The following is a 19,074-nucleotide window of genomic DNA, read 5'->3' on the forward strand; positions in this document are numbered from 1 at the left end:
CTGGAGTGTTTGAACCTTGCCCGGAGTGTCTCTATCAACCTCTGTGCTGAAATCTATGTTAAGGTCTCTTCTCAAAAAATTCCAACTCACTCTCATACCGACATGTCCTGAGATTCTTTTCTTTGTCAAAATCAAGATTCCTGGCTTCAGTTGAATGTAGGTCTCTGAAAAGAGCCCAGGCTTGGGGGAAGTAGACATAGGGTCCCACCCCTAACCAAGAAGCTATTTGTAGTTGATACCTGCTGAAAAAGGGAAAATCTGTTTTCTAAATTGAGTATAAGCTTCATGCCCAGGAGTAGTTGGCCAACACACTGTAAACTTTATGGTGTGTGTGTGTGTGTGTGTGTGTGTGTGTGAACTTTTTATTTTGTTTTGCCATTTTTTTGTCTTGTTTCTTACTTATTCACTTTGATTTTTGTTTTTGTGTTTCTTGAAAGAGAAGATAGAGAGTTGGATGTGTAGGGAGGTAGGATCTGAAAGGTGTGAACATTTTTTTTTAATTGTATGTAGATATGTGGCTATGGACATATATCCATACATGAAGAAATGATGCTAAAAAGTACTCACTCCAAAGTGCTAAAAACTTTCGGTATTAGACTGTAGTTGATTTTCATTTATTCTTTTTTTATTTATTGCCGTTTTTTTTTTCAGACAGTGTCTCCCTGTGTAGCTCTTTCTCTCCTAGAACTCACTATGTAGTCCAGATTGGCTTAAACTCCCAGAAACCCCCCCTGCCTCTGTGTCCAAAGGGCTGGGATTAAAGATGTACGTCATTATGAGTAGCTATTCCTTTTTCATATTCATCAGATCCATGATCTTGTCCAGTAATCTTGTTGCGGAGTTTCTTGCTGGGGATAGTGGTGATCTCCTCATACACACACTTACTGGCGTGCAAGTCATTGCCCAGGCTTGTGTGGAACTTCTCCATGATGAGCCAGCCTGCCTTCTTCAGTCTTGGTGCCAACGTGGCCCATGTTGGCTGTTGTCAGTAAAAGAGGAAACAGCTTGACTGACGTTTTTTTTTCTTTTCCCTGTCTTACACAACAATCTTGCTAGCCAGTCATGATTTAGGAGGTGGGGGCAAGATCATTAAGAATTCAAAGTCAGACTTGGATTTGTAGTGACTTTGAGGCCAGCCCTGGTTATGTGAAACTCTGTGTCAAAACACAAAACAAAACCCAGTATAAAAATACCTGTCAGTTCAGGCCAAAGAACAAAGTTGGAACCCTCCTCTAAGCACCACCCGACATCCGTGATAAACATGTCCGAGAGCAATTCAACATGCTATAGAGAACATGAAACATAAGCTCTGTGCACATTAAAACTTGACAAATTGGCAGAGAGCAAATGCAAACCTCGCTGCCGCTTCTCCAGAGAAAGATCTCGAACATTCCATTTTCTTCCGCACAATGCACCACTTTGAACTGTTTATAATCTAATACAACAGAGGCCAGATCGCTCACGAACACAACAGTTCAACCCTTTGAAGCTGCCTGCCGTCCCCCATTGCAGGGCCGGAAGTAGAAGGCTCTGCTTTGATTTGTTTAAATGAAATTAAACATAACTGGAGGCCATGTTTCCTCTTATTCAGGGAACATTACAAAAGGAACAGAGGACCAAAAATACCAGGTGACTTGGAAGTGATGAGACTGTCTTTTTACAAGCCCAAAGCAAACAAATACTGGCCTCCCCACCCACTTGAAGGTCTCCTGTGAGTGAGCCTCGGAGAGCACAGCCCTGTTCAAAATCATTCGGAAATATGTGCTTCCTTTAAGTCAGAGGGCAAGTTGTTCAAATGAATGTAGAATCGAACTTTTTTTCCTCTTTCAAATCTACATCTCTACTTAACTTACCCAGCTGCAAGCTCAGCACTGTATTTGGCTCCTTTCAAACCTTCTCAAGGGATACCTTGACAGCTCACAGGGCCAGGGGGCTCCAAGGCCCATTTTGCAGGGAATGCCACGCGCTGTTTGTTTCTGATCGGTCGAGAGACACAGACTTGAAATGAGGGGCACAAACCTAAGACCTAGGTACGTTGACTTTCCTAAACCTATCTCCCCGGTCAGTCCACATGGGGTTCAGGTAGACAGTGGAGCAGCTTGCACGCTGCCGGTGTCGGGTGCTGAGCCTAAAACACCCAGCTTCCCTGCCCAGGCCACAGGGGCTCAGGAACGGGTGCACGTCCTCAAGTCAGTTGGGACTCGGTTGCCACCTCAGCAGCACACTTGAGCCTAGAATCACAGAGTGGTGGAGCGTGGGGCTTGAATCTGGGAACAGTGCCTCAGTTCTCCTGTCTGGGAAATGCGGAAGAGGCTTGGGAAGAATTTCAGGCAGTAAAACCACACTTTGGGACCACCTAGTATGAAGGTGTGGGGGGAAACCGGTGAGGGTTCTGTTGTAGTTTTCTGGGCATGAGCTCTTCGCCTAACCACTTTCTAGGTATGATAGTTAGTTCCAGCTGTCAGCTTGACCAGTTTTCCCCTAGGTCCTTTAACTCTGGCATCCCACAGCCGGGGAAGCTGGCACAGGAGACCGATAGCTACTGCAGAAGGAAGGAGCGCCAACATCTATAGACTCCAGAGGGTGGGGAGCTCTGATCTTAGCAGGCTGGTGAAGGTTTAGATAGGACAATAACTAGCCATTTAGGGTGTGACTGCCATTTCCACCCTACCTTGAGAATTTAGCAGTTTAGGGAGGCTCTAGATAGGATCTAGGGTGTGGCTGATACCTTTAATGTAGAAGGAGAAATGTCTGCATGGAGCAGGGATTAAAGGGAGGTGAGGCCCGTGGGTCTTTGGAGCATCAGTGAACCCCCTCCCCTTCATTCCATGCCACTTGGCGATGCTATCTGTATTTGTACACCGCGAGAATGTTACTCATGTGGGTCTGTGCGGCATGGTGAATAGCTCTGTGGGTAAATGAGTTAATAGACTAGACAGGCGCTGATTGGTTTTGAATAGGGGTTTGAGGCCCCCAGACAGCCACAGGAACAGGTGCAGTCAGCCAAAGGGTGGCCCCAAGGGTGCTCCTTTAGAATGGAATCAGGAGTTGAACTTCCCTGGGCCTTACACTCCCGTACCCTGTAATCCCAGCACTTGGGAGGCAGAGCCAGGCAGATCTCTGGGCATTCAAGGCCATCCTGGTCTACACAGTGAGCTCTAGGCCAGCCAGCCAGCCAGGGCTACATAGTACAACTTTGTTGGGGGAGAAGGGAATCAACTCATGTCTGATTTAAGTGTGGGGTGTGCTATCCTTACACTCTGATAGCCAGTTTTATCCTGGGGGAAAAAAAAAAACAACGAACTGAAGCCTGAAGCAGAAGTAGGAGTGGTGAGGAGGCTGAGGTAGGGTTAGGGGTGGGGTCCAGATTACATAATTTGAAGGGGTTTAAGGTTTAGGGTTTTTAAATTAACACAGTCTTCTGGTAAATAGAATGAGATGAAAGGACTCCAGCTGTGTTGTTGATGATTAGTATTTATTACTGGTTTATCTTTTAGTTAAACAGTGGTTATTCCTAAACCAGCTGTATACCTAAATCACCACACAGAGACTAGGATGTTTTTAGTTAACCTAGAGCATAATGCTGGGCAATGATTACTTCATTCTAAATCTCCAAGGCCACATAGCTTCCTCCAATTCAGATTTCCCATATTATACTTGCTTTTAGTCATATCTTAGGTTCATCTCTCCTCATACTTCCAAGTCCTGTCCTGCCTGCCACTCTCTCCTCTACTCCCCTCTGGAACAGGATGTCCCACCCTATTCTCTCCATTGATCAGCATTGACTGGTTGTCTTATTGATAATACAGAGAACAAATGGTAGCATGCTTACACAAACTTGAGACAGGTGATGCTTAAAATAAACATCACAGTGCAATGTGTGGGTTGAAACCAGATAGTGGAGTAGAGAAATCAGCATTTGAATGAACAAGGGCAATTGTATACATTCCACAAGAATATTATACCAACATAGCTGTAATTAGGAATACAAAGATGTACCCTGGATTTCCTTCACCAGCCCTCAGCTTTTGGTCATTGGTTTCCAAACTGCTATTGAGGCAAGAGCCCAGGAAAAAGCAGCTAGAACCCAGGAGTAGGTAAAAGGGCTCAGTGAGGAGGGGGCACCAGAGCCCCACAGTAGGCCAAAGGCCCAGCAAGGAGCATGAAGGCTGCTGAGTGGCCCCCCAGAGAAATTCATGTCAACATTCCTCTCAAGTTCCAAGGCTTAGCACCTGTGTTTTAAAGACTAAAGATTCTTGCTGGGCTTGGTAGAAAGATGTACTAATACTGAAGATTTCAGGTCTTCAATAGTGTTGGCCTCTCACAGAGGGGAAACCAGGGACAGGAGATCTAACAATAACCACTCAACCTGAGTAGATTCAAAATTACCATGGAAAGAATGCTCTAGGCATCGGTAAAGAAGTGTAACTGAGGAGGGATTCTGGACAGAGTAAAATAAAAACAGTGGGCTGGAGAGACGACTCAGTGGTTGAAAGCACTTGCTGTCCTCACATAGGATCTGAGTTCGGTTCCCAGTCCAGAACCCACTATGGACTCCTCACATCACCTATAATGCCAGCTCCAAGGGATCGATGCTTCTGGCATCCTTGAGTCCTTGTGTCTGAGCACTTGAAAGTCTGGGGCAGCAAATGAGAGACTCTTTCCTCCCAAGCTGGCATCTGAGGCAGCACACCTGTTGGGACTCTAGCCATTCCAATCGCCCTTTGAGCCCTGCTGAGATATCGCTGGCATTCCAGACCAGGTGAGTGCCTCCTTTAAGACCACTTGTGCGATTTCTTCTAAGAGTCTACGGTATTTGGATTATCTTAGCTCTCTGAAGCCTATTTTTCATAATACCTCCGCCTATTTCTGTTGACTCCGCTTCTGTGCTCATTGCAACCAACTGTCTCTTCAGCGACTGTTTGCCTCCCTTGGCTTGTCATTGGATCAGAGAGCACACGTAGGGGATGAGCTGTAGATCAGTTGGTAGGATGCTTGCTTAGCATGCATGGGACCCTGTATGGCAGCACAGTAAGGATGGAGTCCACCTCCTGCCATACAGGATCTCATGCCCACCGTTTGGCTGAGCCCCTCAGGGATGCCCTTGGCTTGACACTGCAGCTTGCCCTGATTTTGAGCATTATCTGTTTCCTTCCCAGCTGTCTGCCATGTCAACCTAGAACTAGACTAGAACTGACTAGAACTACCTTGACCAGGGATGATGGTAGTTCCAGCATGTGGCAAGTAGAAGCAGGAGGCTCAGGAGTTCAAAGTTATCCTTAGCTATACAGAGACTTTGAGAATTCGAGGCTAGTCTGGGCTAAAGATCCCTTAACAACAAACAAACAAATCTGAACATACTCAGGTTAAGTTGCTTCCAGATATTGGAAAGCCAGGGTGGTGGTGTGTGACAAGTGACCTCTTGGAAGGGACAACGTGTGGCTACAGCCCTGGCCCCTGGTGGCACAGGCTGACATTTTGATTGCTGGTCATCCAGCCGGAGGCACTGTTTGGGGAACACGTGGAGCCTTTATGATTATGAAGCAGACACTGCTTCCTGCTGCGCTATCTGCTCCCTGGCTCACCATTGTGTAAACAGCCTCTCCAGGAGCCTCCTGCCATGGGTGGAGCTGCTCAGCCTCATACCCCACAACAGTGATCTGAAACCAGGAGCCAACGTCTCATGAGCTCTTTGTGGAGTATTGTGGACATGTGTAGTGGTTTGAATGCAAACGCCCCTATAGGCTCATATATGTACATGCTTAGTCCCCAGTGGAGGAGGTGTTTTGAGGATGGGCTTTGACGTGTCAAAAGCACATGCCAGGCTCAGTGTCTCTCTCTCCCCACCCCTCATAAACCAGGATGTAAAGTTCTTAGCTACTGCTCTAGCGCATGCTTGCCTGTGTAGCAGCCACCATGATGATAACTGACAAACCCTCTGAAACCATAAGCAAGCCCCAAATTAAACTATTTTTAAGAGTTTCCTAGGGTGACTCTTCACAGCAATAACTAAGACACACTGCAAAACTGATACACTGACCCATTCTCTTCCAGTTCCTCTCTCTCCATAACCACTGAGCTCTTCCCCAGCCTGGCTCTCCTCGTGTAGGGAAACAACCACTTGGTACTTCAGCTAGCTCTAGCCACAGGCCTATTCACCAGTGAAGAAACACCAGCATCTCACCTTGTTCTGGTCTCTCTCCAGTTGGCCTCAGAACTTACCCCTCGGCATTCTCCTCGTCTTTATCTCCCCAGAGAGGCCTATGCCTTCCCACAACATTCATTCCCACCTCTTGAGATTTTCACCTTCAAGCCAGTAACTCTGGGAACTTCACCTTGGGGGTCCAGATTCCTTCCTTGAGTCTCCAACCCTCCATTATCCCAACTACCTAGAAATATCTTGCAAGAATCAAATTCCAAATCAAATCTACCTCCCCCCCACTAAACAATTGACCACATTTACACAGGGTCACTTAGGAATCTCTTTAGATAGATAAAGATCTCCACACAGATATTAGTATCCTCCACCCTCTCTTAATGACTAACTTTGTAGTAGTTTTGTTGTTGTTTTGTTGTACTGAAGAAAGATCTCCTATAGCCCAGACTGGTCTTGAATCCTCTGTGTATCTGAGGCTAGCCTTGAACTCCCAAGCCTCCTGACTCTAGAGCCTAAGTGCTGGGATTACAGTCGGGCCACCATGTTTAGCTGAAGTAAAGTCTTGCAATCATTCTCCCTCAAAGCTGTACTGTCTGTGGACTGTCTTATCTTTCCTTGTATATTTTAGCATTGCTTGTTAATTTCTATAGTAAAGGCTGCTGGGATTTTGCTGCACCAGGTTTAATCTCTGGGCACAGCCAGTCTACTATAATTTAGATTCTGAGCACTGGTAAAGCTCTAAATGGTAAGGGCTTGATCTCCACCATGATGCTCAGAGGAGGTGTGGCCAATTGGTGGAGTTCAGGTCACTGGGAGCTTTGCAAGAATTCCAAGACCACCTCCTTCCTCTCTCTCCCTTGCTTCTTAGCCACATGCACCTGCTGAGGAGTATCACCTAATCCCACGTCCAGAAGCAATGGGACCACTGATCAAGGGCTGCAACTCTTATGAGCAGAGACAACCCTTTTCTGTTTTGTAGGCTGCTTACCTCAAGCATTGTTGTCCCAGTAGAAAATATGTTACTTTCCTCATTTCCAAGACCAACTTACTTGAAGCAGGCAACTTACAGGAAGAAAGATTTATTTCACCTCATAGTTTCTGAGAGATCATCCGTCACAGAAGGAAGATTTGGTACAACATCTCAGTTCCTATCTTGTCGGATCAGGAAGCAGAGAGCAAGACAGGAAGTGGCCCAAGGGCCTGTTCCCAGTGACCTGCTTTCTCCAACCTGGCCTCACATCCTAATGACTCCACAGCCCCCAGAAACAGCACCTGCTGAAGAAGATATCTTATATATTTTTGAGAGGGGATGCTTTTCTAATCACTCACTCCTGCTTTCAAATAAAAGGCACAGAGACTTATTAGATTTATTAATAAACTTTAGGCTCAATAACTGGGTAGATCTCCATTTATACTAATCCTCTAAACTAATCTGGCTACTTCCCAGGCACATGCCCTGATTTACTTGCCATATTTGTCCTATCTGGGCTCTTTCTGTTCCATCAGGCCAAGTACCTTTTCTCTCTTCTCCTCTTCTTCCTCCTCCTCTTCCTCTTCCTCCTTTTTGTTTTTGCTCTTGTTCTTCCTCCTCCCCCCCATCTCTTTCTCTCTCTCTCTCTCTTTTTCTATCCCTACCTGAGACCTCAAGCCCTGGAACAGAAACTCCACCTACCTCTCTTCTGCCCAGCTATAGGCTGTCCACCTTTTTTTTTTTTTTAATTAAGCAATCAGAGTTAATTGGGGAGCAAAGTTTATACAACACTGAATAGTGCAGGTGACAATGCCCTCATCGAGACTGCAACCAGATCTCAGGGCCCAGAGTTCAGCATTTGAATACACAGAGCACCAGCCTAACCCCCAACATCCAGCAGGTGGGATCGGGTGTTCAAAACGTGAGTTTGTGTGGGACCTTTGTTCTGCCTGAGCCAGTCTCACTGTAGACCCCCGGCTGGCCTGGAACTTGCCTTAGCCCCTATGGTGTAAAGCTTTCAGATGGCGCTACCACACTTGGTCCTGTCTTCATTTTGGGGGAATCTTTTTTTTTTTTCCTCTTCTTAAATCACAGATCCATCTACTTCTGCCTCCCAAGTGCTGGCATCAAAGGTGTGCATCACCACACCCAGCTTGGAAGTATTTTTACTTTAACATCTGTTTCTTGCTAGCCAATAGTTGAATTTGCCTGTGCATTTTATTAGCTGTTGTTAAGAATTCATTGATTTTTCTACTTAAAAACATCTATTACCTGCAAATTAAAGATGGTTAGATTTTGGGGTTGGAGAGACAGCACAGCCGTTGGGCACTTGTTGCTCATGCAGAGGATCTGGGTTCAATTTCCAGTACTCACATGGTGGCCCACAACCATTCGTAACTCCATTTCCAGGGGATCCAATGCCCATTTCTAACCTCCACTAGCACCAGGCATGTCCATGGTGCATAAACATATATGTAGGCAAAACACAACAACAATAAAAAATATGGCTAGATTTCCTTTCATCCATGTGTATGCTTGGGTTGGTGTGCCTTCCTTGTGACCTGGCTAATGCTCCAGTACAATGGTAAGCAGAAGGCAGACATCCCCGCTTCTTCCCAACCTCAGAGGAAAAGCAGTGTGTCAGCGGTGAGCACAGTGCTACCTGTGGGGAGCTTGTAGATGTTTCTATCAGTAACACAAAGAGGACAGGAGCACAAGGATCCTAACTCATCCAAACACACCGAACAGAACATAAGCGGTGTGAAGAAATTGAAAAGCAAAAGCAATGGCGTAGGACAGAGGGAAAAGGAGAGTCAGGGTTCTCTACTCAGGCCCTTATGCCTGTAAGTGGCCACTGGAAACCTTTTACAACTAACAGTCAAGTTTAAGAGAAACTGAGTCACACCATCAGATTGCAAGCTTCAAAATCAACACACACCAATAACACGGATTAGGAAGTAGCCTACCAGTTTCCATAAAAGCAAAGTCTACTTGGCAAGTTTTCTGAAGCCCTACCAGTGGGCAGCAAAGCTCAGGCAGCCCAGGGCTGGCTGAGGAAAAAGGCTTGCGTAAGGCCTCAAGCCCATGCTCTTCCAAGAGTCCAGTTTGTGCAGATTTTAAAATGAAAATCTAAATTTGAGTGAACTTGAAAATCCAGGGTGCAAGGAACACCTAGTTTGTGGGGACACGTCACATAGTCTCACTCCTTCTCCCTCTTCCCTTCCCAACTCCTGGTGTTTCAATATAGTCTGGCTCCAAGTTCTGATCGGAAAAAAATTTTTTAATAATTAATTTATTTTTATTTTACATACATTGGTGTTCTGCCTGCATGTATGTCTCTGTGAGGTGTCAGATCGCCTGGAACTGGAATTGTAGACAGTTGTGAGCTGCCATGTGGGTGCTGGGAACTGAACCCCAGTTCTTTGGAAGAACAGCCACTGTTTAAGCCTTCTCTCCAGCCCCTGAAAAAATGTTTTTAATATGGCCATAGTGGTGTATGTCTTTAAGCCCAGCACTTGGGAGGCAGAGGCACGTGGCTTTCTGTGATTCAAGGCCAGCCTGGTCTACAAATTGAATTCCAGGACAGTCAGATTCTCTGCTACACAGAGAAACCCTGTCTGAAATACAAAGGGGGGGGGGGAAGGGGAGAGTGTGTGTGTGTGGGGGGTGTTCAGTCCCTTCCTTCCCTTTCTCCTTCCTTCCCTCTTTTCTTTCTTTTTTCCTTTTTAACCTGCTTATTTTTTAATTGAAAGAGATTTTATTTTTTCTAATTTTTAATTTGTATATTTACTTTACATCCCAATCTAGCCCCCTTCCTCCTCTCTTCCCAGTCCCTTTTGCCCTCTTTCTTTCTCTCTCTCTTTCTCTTTCTTTCTTTCCTTTCTTTCTCTTTTTCTCCCTTTGATAGAGTCTTACATAGCCTAGGCCTTCCTTGAATACATTATGGAGCTGAAAGTGACCTTGAACTCAGGTTTTTTTGTTTTTTTGTTTTTCTATTCCCTAGCATTCTATCGTGTGCTCAGAATACAGATATGTATCGCAATGTCCCCCTTATAGATCTTTTTTTAAAAACTACATTTATTTGATTCTCTCTCTTTCTGTATGTGTGTGTTGAGGCATGGCTGTGACATGACTTGGATGTTGAAAAGGATGAACAACTTGTCGGACTCTAAAGGACAGCTTGTTGAAGTCAGTGTCCTCTTTTCACCATGTGGGTCGTGGGGACTAAGCTCAGGTCAGCAGACTTGGTGATAAGTACTTACCTGCCGAGTCATTTTGCCAACCTGTTTCTGAGTTTTAAAAAAACGTGTTTCATGTTTGGTTGTTTTGTTTTAATGACTGAGACCTGTTTTATTTTGAACTTCAGAAGTAGGAAAAAGGGAATTAATAAGTCATATTTAATGGTGTTCTGTTTTTCAAGCTGGCGCCGTCATTTCTAACAAGCAAGACTTGGATTCTATATGAGGGATCCAGTACAGAAAGGGACGAGGTACACACTTGTCACCGTATCTAATGCACCACAGGAACCCTCCCAGCCCTGAACAATGCTCAGAATGCCGTGTATGCACAGCCTCGGAATGAAACTTCCCAATCCCTTCTATCCTGCCAGGACACCAGCTGACCTCAGCCACTGACGATCACGATGGCAGGTTGTGCTTCCTCTTAAGCAGTGACATCAACCTCATCATAAACCCTGTTATCAGATCGAAGACCCTCTCTTCCTCTCAGCTTCAAAACAGTGACAGGAAATGGAAAAGGGGAAAACACGTGGGAGCCTGAAGCCAGCCGCTAAGCCTCTAGCCGCACAGGAAGGAAATGACACAGGACACCTGTGCAGCAGCAGGAGCCAGGCTGGCCCCACTCGGATGTCATGTAAACAGGGGCTGCACTGTGATCTCAGACTGAGCAATGTCCCCACCCACTCAGGCTAGTAACGTGGCTCCTAGAAGTTCCCATCCGCACACCCTCTCCTCCTTCCAGAAGATTCTCTTAGGACACAAGTGCTTGCCTTATCCCTGGGAGTCATGAACAAATGGGACATCAGCGACAGACCAGGGAATAGTTCCACCCTTGTCCAGCCTGTGAAGCAGTGAGTTTGCTGGACTTACAACAGCTTGGGTGGGAGTTATTCAAAGGCAGCCACATCACTGGGAAGTCCCATCCCGACATGGGTTAGGACTCATGAGAGCTACCTCCCGGGAGCTCTGATTCCCTAACTCTCCATCTCCCATAGAATCCAGCACTATCAAACCATGAGCAGCTGGGAGGCAGGAAGGAGTAATGGTTGGGATCCCGGATGAGATATACTGAGCCGCCCCTTCTCCTATTAGGAAGTGCTGTCAGTACCATTGCCTGAGCCCTTGCAGTCTCTGTGATTTTCTGCTTAATTTCATTGTATGGCTGTGGGCCATGCATTTGTGGGGCGACAAGAGTAACCTTTACGCCATGATGGCTGATGGTCATGTCACACCTGGAGGAAATTCCTTCACCCTACAGAAGCTGAAACACTAAATCAGAGACTGATGCTCAGGGTTTGCTTCTAATTAATTAAGCCAGTGGTCAAATCATGGACAAATCAAAACAAGATGCTGTTAAATTATTTGGGATCTTTTCCGGCTAGATCATGGCCAAGGAGAACTGAGTCTGCTTGTGACTGCACTTGTGTTTTTCTATAACAAATTTGTTTTTAATCTTGTTTTTATTTTAGTTTTGAGTTCTTAAATTACTTTTTCAAGATAGGGTTTCCCTGTGTAGCCCTGGCTCTCCTGAAACTCACTCTGTAGACCAGGCTGGCCTCGAACTTGAGATCCACCTGCCTCCCTAGTGCTGGGATTCACAACCACTGCCCAGCTGAGTTCTCAAAATTTTTTTTTGAGATTTATTTCTTGTGTATGAGTGTTTTGCTTGCATGTATGTCTGTGCAGTGTGCACATACAGTACCCGCAGAGACCAAGAGAGGGCATTTGTTCTCCTGGAACTGGAGTTACAGATGTGTGTGAGCCATCATGTGGGTGCTGGGGGTCAAACCCAGGTCCTCTGCAAGTGCAACAAGTGCTCTTAACCCATGAGCCACATCTTCAGCCCTGGTTTTGGGGGTTTGAGACAAGGTCTCTTGTAGCCTCAAGCTTAGTATGTAGACAAGGATAATCTGGAAGTAGCTCCTGATAGGCCTTTTTCTCCCAAGTGCTGGGATTTAAGGTGTGTACCACCATGCCCAAATAATAAACTTGTTTTGTTTTTAAAGGAAGACTAGAGGCCTGGAGAGATTGCCCAGCGGTGAAGACCACTTGTTACCACTCTTCCGGAGGACTGAGGTTCAGCTCCCAGTACCCACGTGGTAACTTGAAACCAAAGGCAACTCCAGTTCCAGGGAATCTAACGGCCTCTGCTGGCCTCCAAAGACACTAGGTATGCATATATGCATGCAGAATAGTCACACTCACACACACACGCACACACACACACACACACACACACACACACAAAGGTGGGTGTGTCTCAGTAAAGCGCATGCACTAGGATATGCATATTTCCAATCTCTAGCACCTGTTAATCACACACTTTTGAGACAAATCTGAAGCAAGCTTTAATTAAACACTTGCCAGGATGATGGTTTCTGGCCAGGCCCATTTCTGGGTTTCCAGAAAATGGTGACAAGTCACATTCTGCAGAGGCTTATGAAGGCAAACCCATAAGGCTATGTATTTCCTGCTAGGTGCAGTCAGGGGCAAGCAAACATCCTGACGTACTTCCTGCCTACATCTGTGATCAAGCACATCTGGTGCAATCGGGTCAAACAAGCTTGTTCGGGGGAGAGAAAACTCGTGGCTTGTTATCTTACATAAACAATAGCCTCCAGCATCTCAGGAAGTATCTGTCCTTGAGCATTCGGCTTACAGGTTAGAAGCGTTTTTTTTGTTTTATGGATCTCTTAGGCACAGTAATTAAAACTTGAAAAAAAAATGAGATTTGAAACTAGAGAGATGCTCAATAGTTAAAGGCACTCGTTCTTTTAGGGGGCCAGGGTTCAATTCCCAGCACTCACTGGAGGGTAACTCCAGCAGCAGGGCATTCAGTGTCCGATTATGGCCTTGGTGGACACCAGGGCACCAGACAAACATACAAGCAAAACATTTATACACATAAAAATGAAGTAAATGTAACAACAACAAGAAAATAACAATAAGAAAATCTGGTTCAGTGGTTCTCTGGTCCCCAAAATCCCTTTTCCCAAAGTCTGGCATTTAGACAAAAGCCAGCATCCCCTCAGGGACTTGAGAAAATAATTTCTACCTGCTGAATCATTCTTCTTACTTCTGGCTCTTCCAGTAACAAACGTCTGTGGTGTCTGTTAGCGTAACAAGGCCTAGCTTCCAGGCTCCGTCAGTCCCCGGTCACACTACATTTTACACACTTCAAAGCCCTCCTTTCTGGTTCCCCTCCTCCCAGGGACCTGTTCCCTTAAAACCCTGAAAATCCTTCCCCTGGAAATACACACACACACACACACACACACTTTACTGAGAGACAGCCTTGGCAGTTTGGAATAAACTTTTCCTTTTGAAGACACAGGGAAGCTATTTTGGTTTCCTTACTGTGCCCATTTTAGAGGTGAGAACCTGAAGCCCGAGCAATGTGGAGGTAGAGACAGGAGGATCCCTGAGGCTCACTCTGGGTTCAGGGAGAGGCCGTCTCAAATACTAAGGTGAAGGGCTGCAGAGAATGCTCAGTGGTTAAGAGCTCTTGTTGCTCTTGGGGGTGCGGGTAGGGGAGGTGGACCTGAGTTTGATTCCCAGCGCTCATTTGGCAGTCCAGGGTCATCCACAGTTCCGGGTCTGATGCTCTGTTCTGACCGCCTTGGCACCATAACACACACATGGTACAAAATACAACATAAAATGAAATTAATAAGTCTTTTTTAAGATTGGAAAAAGAAAGTGGAGCTTGCCAGAGGAAGAAACCCAATCCTGCTGTCTGGCCTCCACACATGCATACTTGTGCTCTCTCACACTCAGACATGCACACACGTAAACACATGAACACTTATACACACTCACCAAAAAAGTAAAATAAAAAAGAAGGCTCGTATCTCTCTCTCTCTCTTTTGTTTTCTTTCTATTTATTGCTTTCACTTTATGTGTGTGGGTATTTTGCCTGCATGACTGTCTGCACGTCACGTTCGTGCATGTGTGCACCAAGTCCATGCATCTGTGTGTGAAGCATCCTCCAGTCTCTATCTGCTGCAAGGGCCCTCCTGGCTGGCGTACCCCAGTGCCTACTCTAAACTCTAGCCTAGGGGCCTGGGCCGCTCTCTCCTATTTAATCCAACCACTTTGGTTACCTGCTCTCTTTGTACTTTTGGCCTCCTGGCTGCTGCACCTGGTCCCCTCTCACCTTCCCCTTCCCCTGTCCTCACATGGCACAGCTCAGTCTGGCCGTGTCCACTCTGGGCTCTCCCAGGTGACCCTGCCTCTGGCTGAGCTCTCCCTAAGTCTATAATAAGCTTCTCCTCCACCATGCCTAGGAGCAGTCATGCTTTTCTTTTTCTTTTTCTTTTTTAAACCCCTTCACAAAGGTGAAGCAAAGGGGAGGACTGGGCTGCCCCAGGCCAGAAAGTTCTAGGATATAAATCTCCCAAACCTGTAATCTCTCCAACCCAGAAAACTTTGACTTATGCAAAGCCCAGACTTCATTTCTAGAACTTTCTGGAGAATATTGTACCCTTTGGGTACAAGCTACCCTTGAAAAAACAAAACATTTTCGACTAAGGAAGCTCCTGAAGCCTCACCAGAATAGGCGTGGCTGCCATTCCAGGATGGTGATTAGAGAGACATGGGATGGCAAAAGGTAGAGGGAAGGACTAATCACTGCTCCTGGGGAAGAACAAAGAAAGGGGACAAGTGACCCCCAAGTCTGTTTGTTTGTTTGAGCCTCTGGGGGAGAGGAAGCCCCACCCCTGGGCTGGAAAGTTCAGCATAGAGGGCAAGGTATGCCAGCCATGCCCTGTATGGCTGGGAAAACCTGGAGGCCAGGTTGGCTTTGGAATGTTAAATAGGCGCCTCAGCCACTTAAAAAAAATAAAATAAAATCTCTGGGAGTCCCCTCCCTCTGAACAGCCTGAGCTCTTTTGGAGTGTCCCACTGCCTCAAAGCACAAGCCCCTCCGGAGCACTGCTGCCTCTTCACAGAATACATCAACAGACCATTCTCTGTCTCTCCCTACTTTGGGTGTGAGAACTGGTTTTTGCTATTTTACTATTAAAAGTATGTTGCCTGCCAAAGGCAAATATTCCATAAATCACCTACTCTCCGCCCCCCCCCCCCCCCCCGCTTTTTCATGCCAAGAAATTTAAATAGTTTAATAATGCCCCGCCTGGTAGTGCTGTGTCTTTGCCCAGCTCCAGGGACTGACCTGACTGGGTAGCAAAAGGGTGAAGAAGAAACAAAATCATGGACTCCAGTGGGATCGGGTGGGTGGGCTCCGGGATGCAGGAGCTGGAGCACCTGGGAAGCTCAGCCTGTTTATTTTATACAGATGAACAAGGAGGCAGGAGTACCTAATCCTCATAGGAGCAGTCTCTGTAGGGAAGCACTCTTTGGGATGTAACTATCCAAGGGAGAGAGCTATGATGGGGACATTTTCGGCACAACATCCACTCTCAAACCTGAGGAAGACTTTCTATCCCTGTGAGCCTTACCTGGGGAAGGCTTTGCCATTCCCATGGGACAAAGGCATTAGGGTATGTGGTAGTTTTGATGAAAATGACCTCCCTCCACCCCCTAAGGCTTAAGTATTTAAATGCTTGGTCCCCAGTCAGTAGAATTATTTGGAGAGATGTGGCCTTGGAGAAGTGTCACTGGGGATAGGCTTTAAGGTTTCAAAAGAGTCACACTATTCCTAGTCTCTCCCTCTCTCCCCCTTGAGGTTATATCTCAAGATGTGAGTTCCCAGTTGCTGCTCCAGGGCCATGCCTACCTGCTGCAATGATCCCTACCATGACAATCATGGACTTTAACCCTCTGAAACTATAAGCCCCAAATAAACACTTTGGCATCATAAGTTGCCTTGGTCAGTGTTTTATCACATCAATAGAAAAGTAACTAAGACGATTACTTGACATGGGTGTGCCCAGGTGAATGACATACATTCACTCAGAGCTTTACTCACTCCCTAAATGGTAAAACATAGTGCGCAACAAAAATCTCTGTTGTATTACTGGAACTTGGTAGCTCATAATGGCGAACTTCTTCCCTGTTTTCCTTCATTTCATTTAAAGTTTGCCAATCAGGACTGGTCGGACCCTAGCCAATGGGGAAAAAGCACAATTATCACCTGGGTTAGAATGAAAACCAAATGAACTTCCTGTCCTGGTGCTCTTGCCAGCCATGTTCGGCTCTTGGTGTACAGGCAATTCCAGTGGCCTGCTTTCAGGGACCTAGCCACTGCTTACCCTACCACCTGCTGTCACATCTGTTGCAAGCACCAGATCTGTTGCATGGCCTAATTTCTCGGGGTACATTTTGGCTTGGGCCCCAAAGATACTCACCTTCACTGCTTTGTATTTCATAACAGTGTACGCCTTTATACAAACAGAATTGCCTTGGTGAGTAACTCTTACTTTGTTCATATGTTTCTTGGTGCAACACTGAAATACTGAGACTGTTTCTAACACGGGTGAACTTTAAAAAAAAAAAACATTTTACATTTATTTATTGTGTATGTATGTCACAACACATGTGTGGAGGTCAGAAGACAACTTGCCAGAGTTAGTTCTCTCCTTCCGCTTGGCAAACTGCACCCATGTGGTCGGAGTCAAGGGGTATCGTTGTTACAGGTGCCCCCCTGAGTGGCTGCCGGAGCTTCCAGGTTCCTGTCTCTACAGAGAGGCGTGGATAGTTATGGGAGAGGAGCTAGCTTATTAAGGGAGAGATGCAGAAGAGCTTGGGGTGAGCCTGCCCCACCTGGGGCCTGGCTTTTAGAGGACAAAAATGGGGAAAGGATGAGCCAAGGTCCAAAAAGACCTTCTGTGAGTCATTAACATAGCGTGTACCTCACTCCGTTCCTATAACAGGGTGAGGGAGGTGAGGAAGACTTTTCTGAGCAGGCTTTGGGTTGAGTGAAACCCCGGTAAGGAAGGGCTTACCTCCTCCGCCACTTTTCCTGTGCTAATCTCTGGAACTTTCCACTGTTTCCTGTTCTCCAGCCCAACTCTCCACTTCCCAGGAGCTAAGAAGCGCTCATCCCAGGGAGGGAAAGACTGGCAGTGGCGGAAGGAAGCAGACCACAGCAGAGTGTGACCCAGGCTGGGGACGGGACACTGCTGTAAGAACTGTATTTAGGGAACCTGAGCTTTGCCCTCACTCAGGGCTTGCTCATTGTGTCCCAACTCCTTTACAGGGTTAGAGAGACCACTATCAGGTGTGTGTGTGTGTGTGTGTGTGTGTGTGTGTGTGTGTGTGTGTTTGGTGTGCCCTTTTTACAAGCTTGTAGGTATCTAGCCTGAAGGCTGGATTCAGCCTCTAGCCCTAGAGTAGAGATCCTTTCCCAGGTCCCCTGTCATCCAAACCCTAGTGGGTCTGAACTGTTGTGGGCATAACAGGGCCTACAGCCGTCCTGGAAACAAGAGAGTGGAGGTGGGGTAGGAGCATCAAGTCTTTCATGGGCGTGACTGTCTGAATTCATGCCAGAGTCACTCGTGCTTCTTCTGGGAGGTATGTCCATGGATGTCCACTCCCATGGAAGTGGCATCTCAGTGGACTTGGAGAATGAATGAGCCAAAAAACCCATTCCAGGGGATTAGCCAGCTCAAGATTTCCCAGACTAGGTCAGGTGTGCCTGTTCTACAGAGGGTGGGGGCTATGTGGTGAGGCCAGTGTCAGTGGGGAGGAGCAGGAGAGGTAGTACAGGCACAGCCACACGGGGTCGTTTACCGTTGCTCTGAGTAAGTGGGAGCCACAGCCGGTGTGGAGATGAGAGGGGTGCAATCCACAGGGGTCACTGTTAGTATTTTGGCAGCCTGCTTCTGGGTTGCCTAGTAACCTGTGATGTCATCATGTGTCACCTGCCAGGTAGCCGCACCTGGCAGGCGTGGTTCAGCTGCGCAGAAGCTATAAACTGACCCCTGCCTCTTTCCTCTCACTCTCTTTCTCTCACGCACTTGTTCTTCCTCTTTTTCTCTCTCACCTTTCTCTCTCAGGTGTCCCCTCCCCTCCCCCATCATGTCTCTCTCCCTCTCTCTCCATCTCCATCCAATAAACCTCTTTCATATAAGATCTGTTGTGCGCATCATCATTTCAGTCATGCCTTACCTTAGAAGTCACCAGTGAGAAAAAACCCGAATGACAGCTGTGTGACCTTACTTCAGTGTTCCATGTGGCTTCCCTAGTCAGACTGCAACATGATGAGGGCTAGAAGTTGGGGGTTCTTACACTGTTCATTTGTGGGTCCAAGTCACTTGGAGGTCACCCCAGACTTCAGGGTAGAGAGGCTGTTGCCCTGATCACTACTGATGCCCTCGTCCCCATCCACTCAAAGCCACGGTGCTCAGACCTCAGAGCTCCAGGGCTAGCTGTGACTCATCGGGGTCCAGGAGGGTCCCTGACCTGCTCCAGCTGCTTGGCTCGGGGACATAATCCTGGGAAATTCCAACTCCTGTGCACCACCCAGGCAAGAATGCAAGGAACCCCACCCAGGCTCTGACTAAGCCACCTCGGGGAAGTGACAGTGAACTGTATGTGCTGGTGTGCATGCTAGTCTCACAGTCATGAATATAGTCCCCGCTTCTCAGTCCACGTTTTAAATGAAGCCCAGGTGAGGGAGGACACAAACATAGCCCTGAAAACCATAAAGCCAAGTAGCGGCTGCCTGGCTTTTGCTGCAGGGGACCAAAGCAAGACCGAGGGGCACAGGGGATGTGGTGGCTTCAGTGGGAAGTGTCCCCCATAGG

At 46.8% G+C, this 19,074-nt stretch overlaps 1 long non-coding RNA gene across 3 annotated transcripts; it reads left to right on the forward strand.

Annotated features, from left to right (window-relative positions):
- Positions 1 to 1,835: 1,835 nt before the first annotated feature.
- LOC132648494 (uncharacterized) lies at positions 1,836 to 18,373 on the forward strand. Of its 3 annotated transcripts, XR_009586875.1 has the most exons (4): positions 1,836 to 2,030; positions 4,517 to 4,762; positions 10,549 to 12,536; positions 17,332 to 18,373. It is a non-coding gene; the product is annotated as an uncharacterized LOC132648494 (long non-coding RNA). The 3 variants fall into 3 exon arrangements; XR_009586874.1 differs by lacking the exon at positions 17,332 to 18,373 and having other exon boundaries at positions 10,549 to 15,448; XR_009586876.1 differs by lacking the exon at positions 17,332 to 18,373 and having other exon boundaries at positions 4,673 to 4,762; positions 10,549 to 15,448.
- The last annotated feature ends 701 nt before the right edge of the window (positions 18,374 to 19,074 follow it).

Source organism: Meriones unguiculatus, chromosome 17 (assembly GCF_030254825.1).
Source record: "Meriones unguiculatus strain TT.TT164.6M chromosome 17, Bangor_MerUng_6.1, whole genome shotgun sequence".
Lineage (NCBI taxonomy): Eukaryota > Metazoa > Chordata > Mammalia > Rodentia > Muridae > Meriones > Meriones unguiculatus.